Source organism: Belonocnema kinseyi, chromosome 7, assembly GCF_010883055.1.
Source record: "Belonocnema kinseyi isolate 2016_QV_RU_SX_M_011 chromosome 7, B_treatae_v1, whole genome shotgun sequence".
Classification (NCBI taxonomy): domain Eukaryota; kingdom Metazoa; phylum Arthropoda; class Insecta; order Hymenoptera; family Cynipidae; genus Belonocnema; species Belonocnema kinseyi.
In genome coordinates, this window is record NC_046663.1 from 127,355,884 (window position 1) to 127,371,263 (window position 15,380).

Sequence of the window (15,380 nt, forward strand, 5' to 3'; positions counted from 1 at the left end):
ACAGGAGGCTTCCGAACTCCTGGAATTTGCTTGTGAGCGATTGACCCCGTAGCTGGAGAGTTTAGGGCTCTCCATCTCGGTCCTAAAGTCTCAACTATCTGTCTTTTCCAGAGGTTGGGGTAGGATTCAGGGATTTCCCTTACGATCAATCAAACGGCTATTCAGTGCCAGTCTACCCCCAACTATTTGAAAATAATGTTGGACCATAAACGGAATTGGATCGCTCACGTTAAGGCGGTTGCCACCAAAACCTCAAGAACTCTCAATACCCTCAGGATGATTGCAAAAATTTCTTCGGGTGCCTCACCCTTCCTCTTGCTCACTGTTCATAAAGGACTGCTCCGAGCGTGCTTGGAGTAGAGGGCCCCCTCTTCTGTAGAGCCAGCGCAACGGCACTGAGAATGCTAGACATGATCCACCATGCTTCTCTGAGGGTTGCCTTGGGGTGTATGATCTCCACACCCATCTCTGTGCTTCTCCCGAAGGCTGCCAAGACCGCTTTGTCATTTCGCCAGTCGCTACTGTCAAATAGGTTCATTTTGTAAAACTTCTGTTAGAATAAAAGCCCGCTAGCGAGGAAGTTGGCAGACTTGGCAGCCGGAGTCTGATTTAGAGGTTTCAGGGTGAACCCGGAAAAGATTGGCTTACTGGCGGCCTCTGGTGTAATGGTAGCCTTTATCGGGTGATTTGTTGGCGCCGATCTCCGTGGACTTGGAATTGGGGGGAGCGTTTAAGGATTGTAAGATTCCGTAGCAGCTTTTCTACGAGTTTGCTGACCTCAAGTTTCCTGAGACGACAGGTGTTTACATAGCCGGTTCGGTTGACCCAGCCTTGGGAATGGTGGGATGTGGATACTACATTCCTTCCAGTGACCGTAGGTTTGAATTCCGTATGCAGAATTACATGTCTGTTCTGTCGGCGCAACTATGTGCTCTCTTTTACGTGGTTAAATTTGTAATAGAATTGGGCTTGAGAAACGTGGTCTATTTACGGACTCGCGTCGCGCTTTGGAGAGACTCTTACGTAAATCCTCGGACCCCAAGGGCCCTATTCTGGCGCGTGCAGTGGGGATAGTGTTGCAGCAGTGAAGAGAGAGGAGTGCTCTGTTTGATAGCTCTTTACAAACGGTGTCAACTACTGACCGATTATTAGTTCCGAACGCCGCCACACTGACGGATTACTAGTTGCACACAGGGGAAGCTTAAGGCGAAGGCGAAGCAGGCGACCACTACTCCTCCTACGAACACAGAGCGCTGAGAGCGCAAAACGAAGGAGCCAAGCAAGCCAAATTAGCTTCCGCCTGCAGCTTAAATTGACCTTCGTTCGCCCCTAGTTGCACAAAAGGCCACTGAATAACGCACAATTTATTCTCTAACCGTGCCGTAGACAGACACACACACGCGCGCGCGCGAAACATTCAGTTACCTACCGTTGCGCCGCAGTGTTATAATTGTAAATCTTCGCATACTCAAAATCATGGAAAAAACCACCAAAATGCAACCCAACAACATAAATAAAGAAGTGAAAGAAGAAAAACAACATTCTCGCTCAGGTGATACTGGCTCAGACTCACAGATTCTGAATTTTTTAATTCAAAATACCTTCTTCAATAATTACAAATTTTTTATTCATCAATGTTAATCTCATTTCTGAGAAGGAAAGGGTTCGTATTGAGAAAAGTTTACGCCGACCATTTGAGCCAAGAAAAGGCTCGTCATAAGACTAGTGAACGCTCTCTTACCTGTCGTGACCATAAAAATAAGACGAAAGCTTATGTCTCGAATCAGTTTTGAGATGCAGCCAGACATCGATGTTTTGGAGAAGAACTCAAGACATAACCAAGTCGAACTCAACTCGAAGAATTTTTACTCGGGACATTCTCAGAACATTATGGTTTCGAATAAAATATCATAAATCACTTGTAGGGTTACACAGGTCGTCACGCGGAATGCAATGTTCGCAGGAACGACTAGAAAAACCACGGCCATAGTTTTACTAATCGTCCTGCGAACAATGAGCTCCCCGCGTAAAGACGTGTATCCTACTTGCGATGTGATACTTTTATCTGTTGACATATGTTATTTTATATCGTACATACGCCATACTGCATAATTTAAATTAAAAAGAGAAAAAACCATTGTTTTATAGAAATTTGCTATTCACCAGAAAATTTCGTCATTAATAGCCGATTGAACGATGTGGCCTATTCGTATCACCAAGTTTCGTAATTAATAGCCGATTTAAGAAGCTGGGCTCATTCATTACGAAATTTTCATATAAATAGCCTCTTTAACGATCTGGAATATTTATCCCGAAAAAACAGGTATGAATAGCTTGAAGTTCTCACGTAGCTATTAAAGGGGAAAATGTTATTCCATATAAAAAATGGAATTTCCATGAATTTATATTAAAGTTAAAACGTTAAATATTATAGATTGAACGAATTTTAGTAAAACTGAATTATGTTCTACAAAAAGAACACAAATTGTCCATGAAGAAAAACGCAACACAAAAACAATACATGTTTACATTTTAATCATATTGAGAATGGATTAACTTGATGTGAAAACTGGCTATCGCGATTGAAAGACTAATCCGATTAGGTTGCAATTTGGCAAACAGTTCTAGAAACAAAAAAGAAAGGTCGACTTTGCTAAACAGCTATTTTAGATAAGAATACAAAAATTTAGAGCATTTTTAACATTTTGAAACCCTTTCTTTTTAAGATTAAAAAATTCTACGTACGGTTATTCGTATGGTACTCGGAAAATTAAATGATTGATTTGAATGGCTTTTTCCGATAAAAAGAAAATTATCAGAGTTATAGCATTTACAAAATTAAGAAAAAAGCGAAAATAAAAATGTTAAGCCAAACAACGCGCGATATGAAAAAAGTCAAAAGAAGAAAATCGTTGATTTTCGAAAGCCCTACAAGATTATTCTAACAAATTTTTCATTTTCTTGAAAACTCAAAGATTCAAATTTTGATCGAATAAACAATAATCAAAAATTCTATTTTACAGTCAAAATATGCAAGATACGAAAAAATATGAGTCGACAAGAATTATGCAACGAAAAAAGATCTACAAATTTGGTACGAACCACTTGTTGATAGAAGCCGAAGTTTTTGTTTTATTCGTGAAAAATATTATTAAAAATAACGAGATAAAATTTCTGGACAAAAGGTCACAAGCTACGAGAAAATAGAATGGATTAGCTAGAAATTCAATTTATTATTCGTCATTTTTCAATTAAATTGTTGAAAAAACGACGGAAGATACGAAAAAAATTAATACATAAAAGATGTAGGCCCAAAAATAATCTATAAGTTTGTTGTTACAGTCCAAGTCCAATAACTTTCCGACTTCGCGGCTGTACGGGCGGAAAATTCCAGGAATTGCAGACTTATTGGATACCCCCTCTAGTAGCACGATATTAGGTGCACGCATGCGTAAGTCATAGGCACAAATCATGGGCAAAATAGCACACGTAGTGGGAGAACCACAATTAATGTGCGTGTCGTGCGTGTGATGACGCTCTAAGGCACTTAGTCGCGCGAGCTATACAGTAACACGGTAGTATAGTTATGGCGTGGGCCCGGAGCGGAAAGCGGGAGACTCGCCTGTATTCTTACGTGTCCCTCAAACGGCTATTAATTTGGCTACATCAAAACTACATCTAAACGCATGAATTATTGGCCGCAATGTTTTTAATCACATAATCTAAAGGCAATTATACCGAACCATTCAACTCGCTTTTTTCCGAAAATGTTGTTGTTGTTGTTGTTTTTTTTAATTCAAAGAGGAGATTTTTTCTCGCTTGAACCTGGCGCGTTGTGTACAGTACACGGGGTTATACCAATGGCCGGGTGCAAGGAGGACAAGCGAGGGGCTCAACTGGCTTCCCAAGTTAGTCACCAGGGGTCAGTATTTTTGGAATGTATTAGCAAGAAAAAAGTTTTCAGCTGTGAAACGTAAAGGAAAATAAATTTGTAATTTAACATTTAAAACATTTGTAAGATTTTGCATTTTTAACATTTAGAGTATTCATAAATTAGCGAACAAAAGTTAGATCTACTTTATGTAAAATTTCACTTTGTCGGTTTTTATCAAATTTCCATGTTTTGGACCCCCTGAGTCAGAAAAAACGATTTTTACGAAGGTGTTTGTCTGTCTGTCTGTAGTCTGCATTCTGTAGGCACGATAAGTTTCGAAAAATTGATCAGATTGGATTCTGCTTTGGAACACTTTTTTAAGGTCTAAAAAGAAAGAACAAATTCGTAAACAGGCTATTTTTGACAAAAATTCAAAAGTGAGCGCCGTTTCAAAATTTTGGAACATTTTCAAAATAAAAAAAAAACTAGACTGAACATTTTAAGCCAAACAACGCATGATATGAAAAAAGTCAAGAAAATAAAAACGTTAATTTTTGAAAGTCCTACAAGATGAGCATAAAAAGTTTTTTAATTTGGTCGAAAAGTTGAAAATTCAAGATTTGATCGTACAAAAAATAATGAAAAATCCAAAATTCCATTTTTTGGTCAAACTATGCAAGATACGAAAAAATGAATGAGCTAAAATTGCGCGCCCTGGAAAGATATACAAATTTGTTGTGAATCACTTTTCAATCGAACACGTAGTTTTTTTTATTCGTAAAAAACTATATTAAAAATAAAAAATAAAAAAAAAATTTGGACTAACGACACAAGCTATGAAAAAAAATGACACAAAACTTGTTTATCCAAAAAAGAGCTATAATTTTGGATAGTACAAATACTTTTTGCTTTAGTCGTAAAAAATAGCTCTCAAAATTAAAATATTAAATTTTTTTGAAAAAACGACACAAGGTAAGAACTAAAATTAACAGACAAAAGTTGTTTGCCTAAAAAGATCTGTAAATTTATTTTACATTTTTGGAAAAAGGACAGAAAAGATAAAAGAGGACATAAGATCCTATATAGGACACTGTATGGGTTCCTGCATTAGACCCTATGCAGATGCGCAGTAGTTTTTCTTTAATCGTAAAAAAACAGATTAAAAATTAAAATAAAATTATAAAAACAAGGAAAAAAGAATTAGTATGATTCAATTTTTATGCACATTATGAATTGTAATGATATAAATTTATTGAAATGATACAGAGTGTGTTCGTTAAAGCCGAAAGGACTTTAACAAAAGAGAGTTCACAATCATAAAATTACAGTTGTCAATCCGTTGACCTTTGATTTAAAAAGGTCTGTGCATGAATGCGTAAGAAATGCAAAGAACGAGCGCAGAGTGCGAGAGCCATCAGTCCCGCACCTTAGGTGCGCTCAAACTCTCGAGCTAAGTTCTTTTAACAAAAGAGAATTCACAATCATAAAATTACAATGGTGGAAGTTTTGAGTATTAATTTTAAATGTTTGTGTAAGAACGTGCGAAAATATAAAGACCGAGCGCGTAGCGGGAGGTAAATACATAATCGAGCGTCTTACCCCCCTTCATCGCCCCAAACATGACCCAAAAATAAAAAATACACATTTTTACGTATAACTGTTCATTGTTAACAATTTCTGACGTCGTTTTTATACAAATAATTACCACAGGACAATTTGAATATTTTCCATTACTTTTTAAATAATATTTAATTTCTTAAATAAATGTAAATTATTTAAACAATTATTTTTGTCCCAAAAAATATAAAAATAATATATTCTCTTATTGAATTGTAATAGTTGGTAATTGCTTTAAGTATTACATTTTGTAATTTTTATACTATTATATTTCTTTAAATAATTGAAACATTGTTAATAAATTTTTGTATGAACTGTACAGTCAGAATAATAATTGTATGTGTTCTATTTTATTTCCTTCTTCTTTAAGTTATCGAAAAAAACTGCTAGAGCAAATAAAAATTATTTAAAGTAATCGATATATGTTAAGCATTAGAAGAAATGTATCAAAATTATGTAATTATTCAAGAATAAGTAGTTCAGGATGCGGATTTAAAAAAAATTGAACATCTCTGGCTACATTTTTAGAAAGTTTTTAAATAGAAAATAATTAATTGTTAAAATAATTATATAATTACATTGTTTAAAAAGTAATGGAAAATCTTCACATTCTCCAGTGTCAATTATTTGTATGAAAACGAGGACAGAAATTGCTAACAATTAACAGTAATACGCAAAAATGTGTATTTTTTATTTTTGGGTTATGTTTACACACGCACGCACACACGCATATATATATACACACACACACACACACACACACATATATATACACATAAATGTTTAATATACTTAACTGGTATAAAAAAATTATAAAATTTATGTTTGACGTCTTCCAATTTTTAGTAAACAATATTTGATTTTTATCTTCTCCTAAACATATTAGTAAGTGGATCGTAGAAACCTGTTTTAGTTATGTCGATTCCAAAAATACTGACCCCTGGTGAGTAACTTGGGAAGACAGTCGAGCCACCCGCTTGCCGCTCTTGCACCCCGTCAATGGTGTACTGTACACAACGTATCAGATTCAAGCAAGAAAAAATCTCCACTTTCTATTACAAAAAACAACAACAAGAACATTTTCGAAAAAAACGAGCTGCACGGTTCGGTATAAATGCCTTTAGATTATGTGATTATAATATTGTGGCCAATAATTCATGCGTTTAGATGTAGTTTTGATGTAGCCAAATTGAGAGCCCGTTGAAGGACACGTGGGAATACCGGTGAGTCCCCCGCTTTTCGCTCCTTTCCCTCGCAAAAACTATACTACCGTGTTACTGTATAGCTCGCGCGACTTTAAAGCGAGAAATAACACTCCATTTTTAATTTCAAAATACAACAAAAAGGCCGTTTGAAGCGCCTTAAGGGGGGTGTACACTTATCGAATGGCAAGTTATCGGACTTGGACTGCAACCGCTTTTGGATTAATCACGCAGTTTTTGTTTTAATCGTGAAAAATAAAATTAAAAAATCTGCGTGCCAAGCGGGCATATTCTCGTCGCGCGCTGTACGCTCGGCTCGCTTCGCTCGCAAGTTTGAGCGCGCCCAGAACGCGCGTCTTTTGACTCAGGCGCTTCGCGCTCGATAATGGGTTACCTCACACTTCGCGCTCGGATATTTATTATTTGCAGTCGGAATGCTAGAATGAAACTTTATCAAAAATATCTATTTTACGTCGCAGTATTTATATGTGTCATCATATTCTGTGCGCTCGATTTTTAATAGACATTTATAAATGCATATTTTCTGAACCACCTTAAAATACGTAAAAAACTACAATCCTTCTTTAGACGTTTTTCACTATCTCGCGTTGTTATGCTAAGAATAGGATTTTTGTTTTCATATTTTTTACGGTGAAAGCAAAATAACCTACAAATTTTCTTTTAATTTTTTACGAATCTCGCGTCTTTTGGTGTAATATTGGAATTTTCGATTTTCTGTATATTACTTACGATAAATAAAAACAAAATTACGAATTCTATTGGAAAATGACTAAAAGATAATTTGTAGGATTTTTTCAAATTTCAGGCAATCATAATCCTTTCTCAATCAGAAATAATGAGAATGTAATAAATTATTACAAAGTATATCTTTTTTGGGTGAATAACATTTTTCTATCAATTTGTTTTCGTACCTTTCGTCATTTCTCTACGAATTGTTAATTTTTATTGTTAATGCCATTTTTATTATTAAAACCAAAACTACGTGTCCTATAAAAAAGCGATTCATTTAAATTTTTAGCTTTTTTTCGGGTAAACAATTTTTGTTCAATCTCTTTTTTCGTTACTATTGTCGCTTCTCTACTAATTTTTTATTTTCAATATTATTTTTCTCCACAGTTTGATCACAAAATGGAAATTTTTATTATTTTTTGTGCAATCAAAATTTGAATTTTCGATTTTTCAACAAAATCCAAAAAGTTGTTATGATAATATTGTAGGGCTTTCAAAAAGCAATTTTTTATTATCTTGTCTTTTTTCATATCGTGCGTTGTTAGGCTGAAAATCTTGATTTTCGATTAATAAAAATTTTTAAAAATGCTATAACTCTGAGAATACTCTTATTATGTAGAAAGCCATAAGGATACATTTTTTATATTTTTATATAGAGCAAAAATGTGTAAAAAATTTTGTCAATGTTCTAAATTTTTGAATTTGAATCCAAAAATGTCTGGTTAAGGAACTCGTTCTCTATTTTAAGACTTAAAAAAAGTGTGCCATAGATCGATTTGATCCGTTCATATTTTCAAGAGTTATCGTGTTTACGGTGGGACGGCCGGACGGAAGGACAGACAGACGCCATTGTGAATGTAAACATGAGATTTTTGGTCAAACGACCCAAGCTATGAAAAAAGGGAGTAGACGAAATTTAACCACCCAAAAAAGAGCTAAAAATTTGTAATTTATAAGTTTTTGATACGAAGCATAGTTTTGTTTTAAGGTAGTTCACGCGCGCGAAATTCGTCCACAAGTTTAAACTCAGGTCGATATAAAACGCCATTGCGTTTCTCCTAAGCTTTCGTCAAAAATTTTGATTAGGTTTGCACACTCTCGTTTTAGCACATACAAAACCTATAATACAAGTATACATCGCATACTAGTTAAGCAATGAGCGTGACAACATCGCACTCACTTTGATGGCTACGGCTAGTTACTCACGCAGGTGGATATGACAGCGCCTTCATCAGCAAGGCAAACAGTGTTGCCAAATCGTTATTACTTCCTTGCGCTATATTTGTTCCGTGAATGATTATATTATTCTTTTGACATTTACATCTCTTATACTAAACTCAAGAAAAACTTTCAATTTTTCTAAAATTTTGTTTTTTTCTTCTTCTATACATCTTAGTTTCTAACCTAAATGACAAGGACCAGAATTGTGCACGTAATATACCTTAGGTAAAATACATTAAGTTTTTAACGCAATTTACGTACGTATATTACGTCCTCAGTTTTGTACAAAACGTAATATACGTTTTCAAGATGGCGTTTACATTATCACATTTTGTTCCTTAACTTTAAAATAGCCCCGGTAGCGGTATGCGGTATTATGTTGCATGCATGAAATTTAAAGTGAATGAAAAAAACTTATTATACTACAACTTCGACAATGAATAAAGGCGGCAGACCGAGGAATCCATGTTGGGAAGAATTATCCTTCCTTTAAAAAAAATGTTAAAAATGTTGCGTTTTGTCAGGGATGCAACCGCGTATTATCGAATACGGCTAAAGAAAGGTTAAAAAACCACAGGTGAATTTTAACCCCATCCGAACCTGATGCAATTAGATGAAAGCAGTCAAAATAATAATTCTAAAATGAGTGATGTTAGTTTTGATATTCTTGGTGATATTTTTATGTGCAATGGAGTTTTGATAAACAACAACCATGTAAGTTGGTACAGATAAGCAGGTTTAAAAAAAGTGAGGTTATATTATGCTCTATCCGAGCCCACCACTTTTATTACGTTTATTAGGTTTTTTACATATAATACATTTTTTACGTATAATACGTCAGAAACCCCGAGTGACGTGTGACTGCACAACCCTGGTAATAACTATTTAGAAGCTACAATTAAAAGTGTATAAATTGAACTCGTTTTGAAATGGGACCCAAGTAAAAGGTACTGTTTTCAGTAGATAATATCTAACTTCACAAACTCAACATTGAGTTAAAAATTGCATCGTCGTTGAATACTAATCTTCTGTATGTACTGCAGAAATTTAAGAAAATTCATAAGAAAAGTGAAAGCTCGCGTGAACTACCTTAATCGTAAAAAATAATATTACATATTTTTTGGAAAACGACACAAGGTAAAAGAAAATTGATAAACAAAAGTTGTTCATCCAAAAAGGATCTATAAATTTGTAATTAATCATTTTCAGATAGGACGAAATTGGATTTTTTTATTCTGTAATAAAAATACATTTAAAATAAAAAAATGAAATTTCTGGAAAAACTACACAAACCACAATAACATTCTAGGTAACAAAATTCTTCACCTAAAGCATATCTACCAATTTTCTTTGAGTGCATAGTTTCACATTTCTTCCCTTGTCTTCTGTACTGAATATCGAACTCTTCAATTTCATTTTTCTCCGTGTGCATTAAGAGTGATTGTCATAATATTTGTTCTGCTTTTATAAACCATTTTTCGATTTGAGAATAAGGCAATATGTCGATTTAAAACCCCGATATATTTATTATTTGCCTTCTGTATTGTTCCCTACAAACCAAAAAGATACACAAGTCCAATCTGACTCGAACTGAGAAAATCGAGAAAAACTTCGGGTGCAGTTCCGAATAGGTGAACGTGACGATTTACTTCACACTGCGTATACTTATGTATTTTGACGCGCTGATTACAATAATGATAGTAAAAATTGGCGACTCGGCGATTTTCATGGTGAAATTGCGAAAAAACCATAAAAATATGATTTTTTTGCGTTTATCTCAGCCAATATGCAAAATCACCCAAAATGTTTTCAATAAAAGTTGTAGATCGTACAAAAATACACATTTTTTGTGTAACACATTTTTTTCTACGAGTGATATTTTCCATAGAAAATTAGTGATATCTCGATTTTTATGAAAAAAAAACAATGAGCATTCTCCATTGGTTTCGGTTGGGCACCTCACTCACGCTTTTCACCACAGGAAGGTTGGAGTAATCTGAAAAGCATTTTTTTGTATTTTTTAATACTTTGATGGTTTTTTTTACTTTTATGATTTTTAAATATATTTTCATTTATTTTAATTAGAAATTCTGAGTATATTCTATTTATTGTCTTGATTGTATACTCCTTATAAGTTTTTTTATAATAGTCTGCTGAGTATATGGTATTTAGTGGCCAGGGTAATATGCTTTTATGTTAGTAATTAATTCTTTAAACGGATCAGCAACTATTTTCTTTACGCGTCGCCGCCACAAAAATTCGCAGAGATGCTCTGCAATGTTGCTCTTACGCACTCCTTCTCGTGAGAGAAATCGTCGCATCCACCGCCAAGATAACTCGACGTTTTGTGTGTGCGCTCCGGAATCGGGATCCACAGATTGTTCCGAATGATTCAAAGTTTTGTGGACAAATCCATGATCTTCGAGATTAATGTATCCCTTCCAACAATCGGCGTGAATTTCTGTCCCTTCCGCTACATGCTTTTTATTTAATACAATCAAAGTAGCCTGATCCCCCTTATTATCGGGACAGATTTACAACCGATAGTTGTAGGAATGTACTCTGTGGATCATTCCGAGAATCCATGATCCTTGCAGACCTCTCTACAAAATGAGAAGCAGTCTGAAACTGTTTCTCGAGAAATCGATTGATTGTTTATAATGCTGCTTTCCCGGATCGTTTGTTCAAAATTAAAATTTAACGCAAAACAATACGTAATGAGCATACAGGCCGCTGCAGAAATACGGCACCTCTCAAACCACGTGTTTTCTGAAACGGTAATACTGTGACGATATTTGTGTATTTTATAACAAAGGAAGGATCCGCAAACATGTTCAGACTCCACAAGTGTCATCTTCTTCTTATGTTTTGAGCAAAATCGTTCAGACGGAATTAATTCGATTTGTCGCAACCACTGAAGAGTTGTTTCCCTTCCTTGGAGAATCTTGGATATACTAAAAATAGTACATGTTTCATCCATCTTGACGAGGACTCAAGAGAGGAAAATCTCGAAAATAATATTGCACGCAAGAAACACACGCCCTTAAGTACTATGAGCGCGGATGGTGGAGAAAGACCTGTCGCTAATTGCATTAAAATTCCAACATGTATGGGGGGGCGGGAAGGTGCCCCTGTGACTGGAACCAGAAAAAACTTAGGTCACATCCCTGCCCCTTTTCCCACGCGTCGTCGGGGCGGGAAGGCACCCCTGTGACTGGAACCAGAAAAAACTTAGGAAACGGGTTCAATTACGCGTATAAGACGGGTTGCTGACACTGGGGCACGGTTAACACTCGAAAACGAAAAGAGCATGATTTTTAAGGTTCTTTTCATAAAAGTGGAAATATCACTAATTTTCTCGAAAATTATCACTCGTACAAAAAAATGTATCTTACAAAAAATGTGTATTTCTGTAAGATCTACAACTTTTATTGGGAGTATTTTGCGAGATTTTGCATATTGGCTGTGATAAACACAAAAAACCACATTTTTTAATGGGTTTTCCGCAGTGTGAAGGAAATCGTCACGTTCACCTATTTGGAACTTTATCCAAAACTTCTTGCCCAAAGAACTTTAATATCGAATAAAAAATTGGATAATTAAGATACGCTATTTCGGTAAAAATAATGTACTTTTTCATATTTTGCAATAAAAAAATTGATTTTTTAAACAATTTCTTTTAGAAAATGGACTTGCGATGTTTTACTAGTCGCGGCAAGTCAAAAATAGAAGGCAAAAAGAACACAAAGTCACTTGCGGACGATGCCTTTGCCGAAGAGTTCGAGCGCAGCCTCAAAATACAACATCAAAATATACGTAAGGAACACTGTGTATTTAGTGGCTATTCCGAACTTACTCGAACGATCGTCGCTAATGTATAGCCGAATTTAGCCTTATTTCTTATTCCCCGTAGATTTCCGATCAGAGTCCGAGCTAATTCACGAGTCTAAAACATACGTAGGGCAAGCGATTCTTTTCGTTTGTAAATTTGCGCCGCACTCGGTCACTTTTTCAACGCAAAAAAGACACAAAATTCCTTGTACAACTTTTAGGGCATGAAAAGTGCTTTGCGTTTATTTTTCTGTTGTATTTTTCAACTTTTTCGAATTTTCTCATTTATAAACATTGGTTTTTTGTATCATATATGAATAATTAATAGATGTTATTAACACAGTTAGATGCAGCTTTCTCTTACGAATTCATAGATACCAAAAACTCTTTTTTCATAGAAATATCACTTGTGTATCTTTTTAGTTTGGACGGCAGAATAGGTAAGCTGCTAAACTATCATTGTGTTTATTTTTAGATTCCAAGACATTTTTCACAAAAATAGTATAAAGTAAAAGAAGCGGTGAGACTCCCTCTTACCGCTTCTTTCACTGTACACTTGTGCGATTATTATTATTTTATTATTTATTCATCATTACTATTCTTGTGCGAACACTTTTAAGATGCTAAGTTGTAAAGACTTAAGTCTGGACTCTGAGGTATGAAGCCGGAAGGTCAATACACCCCGACCAAGGACACGTTCTAGGTTCAGCAACTGACATAGGGAAAAACACATGTATGCCGATGCATCAGAGATTTCAAGATGAAATCTAGCTTAAAAGAAGCTTCTCGATTCAACGTTTTTATCTAAAAAAAATTGAAAGGTCAATACAAATTACTAATAAAACTAAAAGAGTCTCTCAAATCTTCTAGGGTGGCGAGTCTAGTTATAACCGCCCCACGAAAATTCGATTAATGATGGATTGGGGGAGGGGGTGATTAGTTTTAACCGAGAGTCATAGCTGGTTAGTGTTTTATGTTGGAAAGGTCCCTAATCTTTCACGGTATTGTTTTAGATGGGGAGTTCATATTATTTTTCATGCTGTCAAAACTTGAATTTTTGAATTTCTAATTTTCCAAGAAAATTCAAAAAGTTGTTATGATAATCTCGTAGGGCATTCAAAAATAAAATTTTTTCTTCTTTTAACTTTTTTCATATCGTGCGTTATTTGGGTTAAAATGTTCATTTTGGTGTGTTTTTTGGAATTTTGCAAACGCTATAACTATGGTAAATTTGGGTTTTATCAAAAAAAGTCATTAGGATATATTGTTCGTTTTTTTAAATACTATGAATATCCGTACATAAAATTTTTGAATCATGAAAAAAGTGGTCTCAAAAATATTCAAAATGTGCTTACTTTTTAAATTTGTATCCAAAATGACTGACTAACGAACAGGACCTTCATTTTAAGATAATAAAAGAGTGTACCAAAGGAAAATCCAATCTGTCAATTCTTTCAAAGTTATCGTGCTAAGAAACTAAAAAAAACTGTCCACGAACAGACAGACCGAAAGACAGACACGTTCACAAAAACCTGCGCGCTCGGTATATGTGCGCTCGGTCTTTGCAGTTCTCCCACATTCGTGCACAGACCTTTCAAAATTAAAGATCAACGAATCAACAACTGTAATTTTGCGATTGCAAACTCTCTTTTGTTAAAGCTGTTTCGGCTTTAGCGAAAACACATTCCTATCACGTATCTCGTGCTTCGCACTCGATTTTGCCCAGGTGTTGAGTAATTAGATTTTGCAAAATAAAGTAAAAATTGTATTTATCATGATTACTTTAATATTAGTTTCTTGTTTTGCGTTAAATGTTATTCTTAGCTGCGCTGAAACATGTATTATTTTAATAAATTTATATCATTACAATTCATAATTTGCATGGAAATTGAAACAGTCTTATTATGATTGTCTTGTTTTTATAATTTTTTTATTTCTAATCTTGTTTTTCGCGATTAAATAGAAACTCCGCTTGCTATCCAGAAAATATTCGTAAAAAAATTGTAAATCTGTGTTGGTTGACTAAACTTGGTCTCACTTATGCCTGTAGCTTGTATCGTTGTACTCCAATATATATATTTTTTATTTTCAATGTTCTTCTGAAAAAATAAAACAAAAACAACTTAGTCTAAAAAAAGTAGTTCCTGAAAAATTTGCTATTCTTTTTTAGGTGCACAATTTTTGTCCATCTATCTCTTTTCGTATCTAGCTTTGTTTTCCACAAAATGGAGTTATTGCTTTTTCATTCGTTTTTTTTTTATAAATATTTGAATTTTCGATGTTTTGTTAGCAAAATTTAAAAAGTGGCTTGTACAATCTTGTAGGGCTTTGAAAAATAATGTTTTCCTTCTCTTGACTTTTCCTATATCACGCTTTTTTTGGCTTCAAATATTTATTATTGTTTGGTTTTTTTTATTTTAAAAATGCTATAACTTTGGTAATTTTTATTTTATCAAAAAACTAATGGAAATAATTTTTTTTTAATTTGTTCAAAAAAAGCTGACTAACGAACTGACGTAAAAACTATTTTTTCTGACTCAGGGTGTCTCAAAACGTCGACATTTGATGGAATCCGCGAAAGTCAATTTTCACATAAAACTAACACCTTCCCATTATGGATGAAAATGTAAAAAGACACAAAGTTCTTTCGTTTCTTTTTCATGTATACAGTAATGAATATCGCATGCCTTAAGCCTGGTGTACAATTGCCGCAATTAGCTCGTTGCGGCGCCACAAGACTCGGCGTGTGATGATCGCGTATCCCGCGCTCATCTAGTTATGGCATCATGTAGAACTCAACCCTTTTTGCATGGTAAAGAAGAACACCGCCTCACCATAAAGGCCTAATCGCTAAATTTAAAATTATATTTCGCAATTTTTATTAT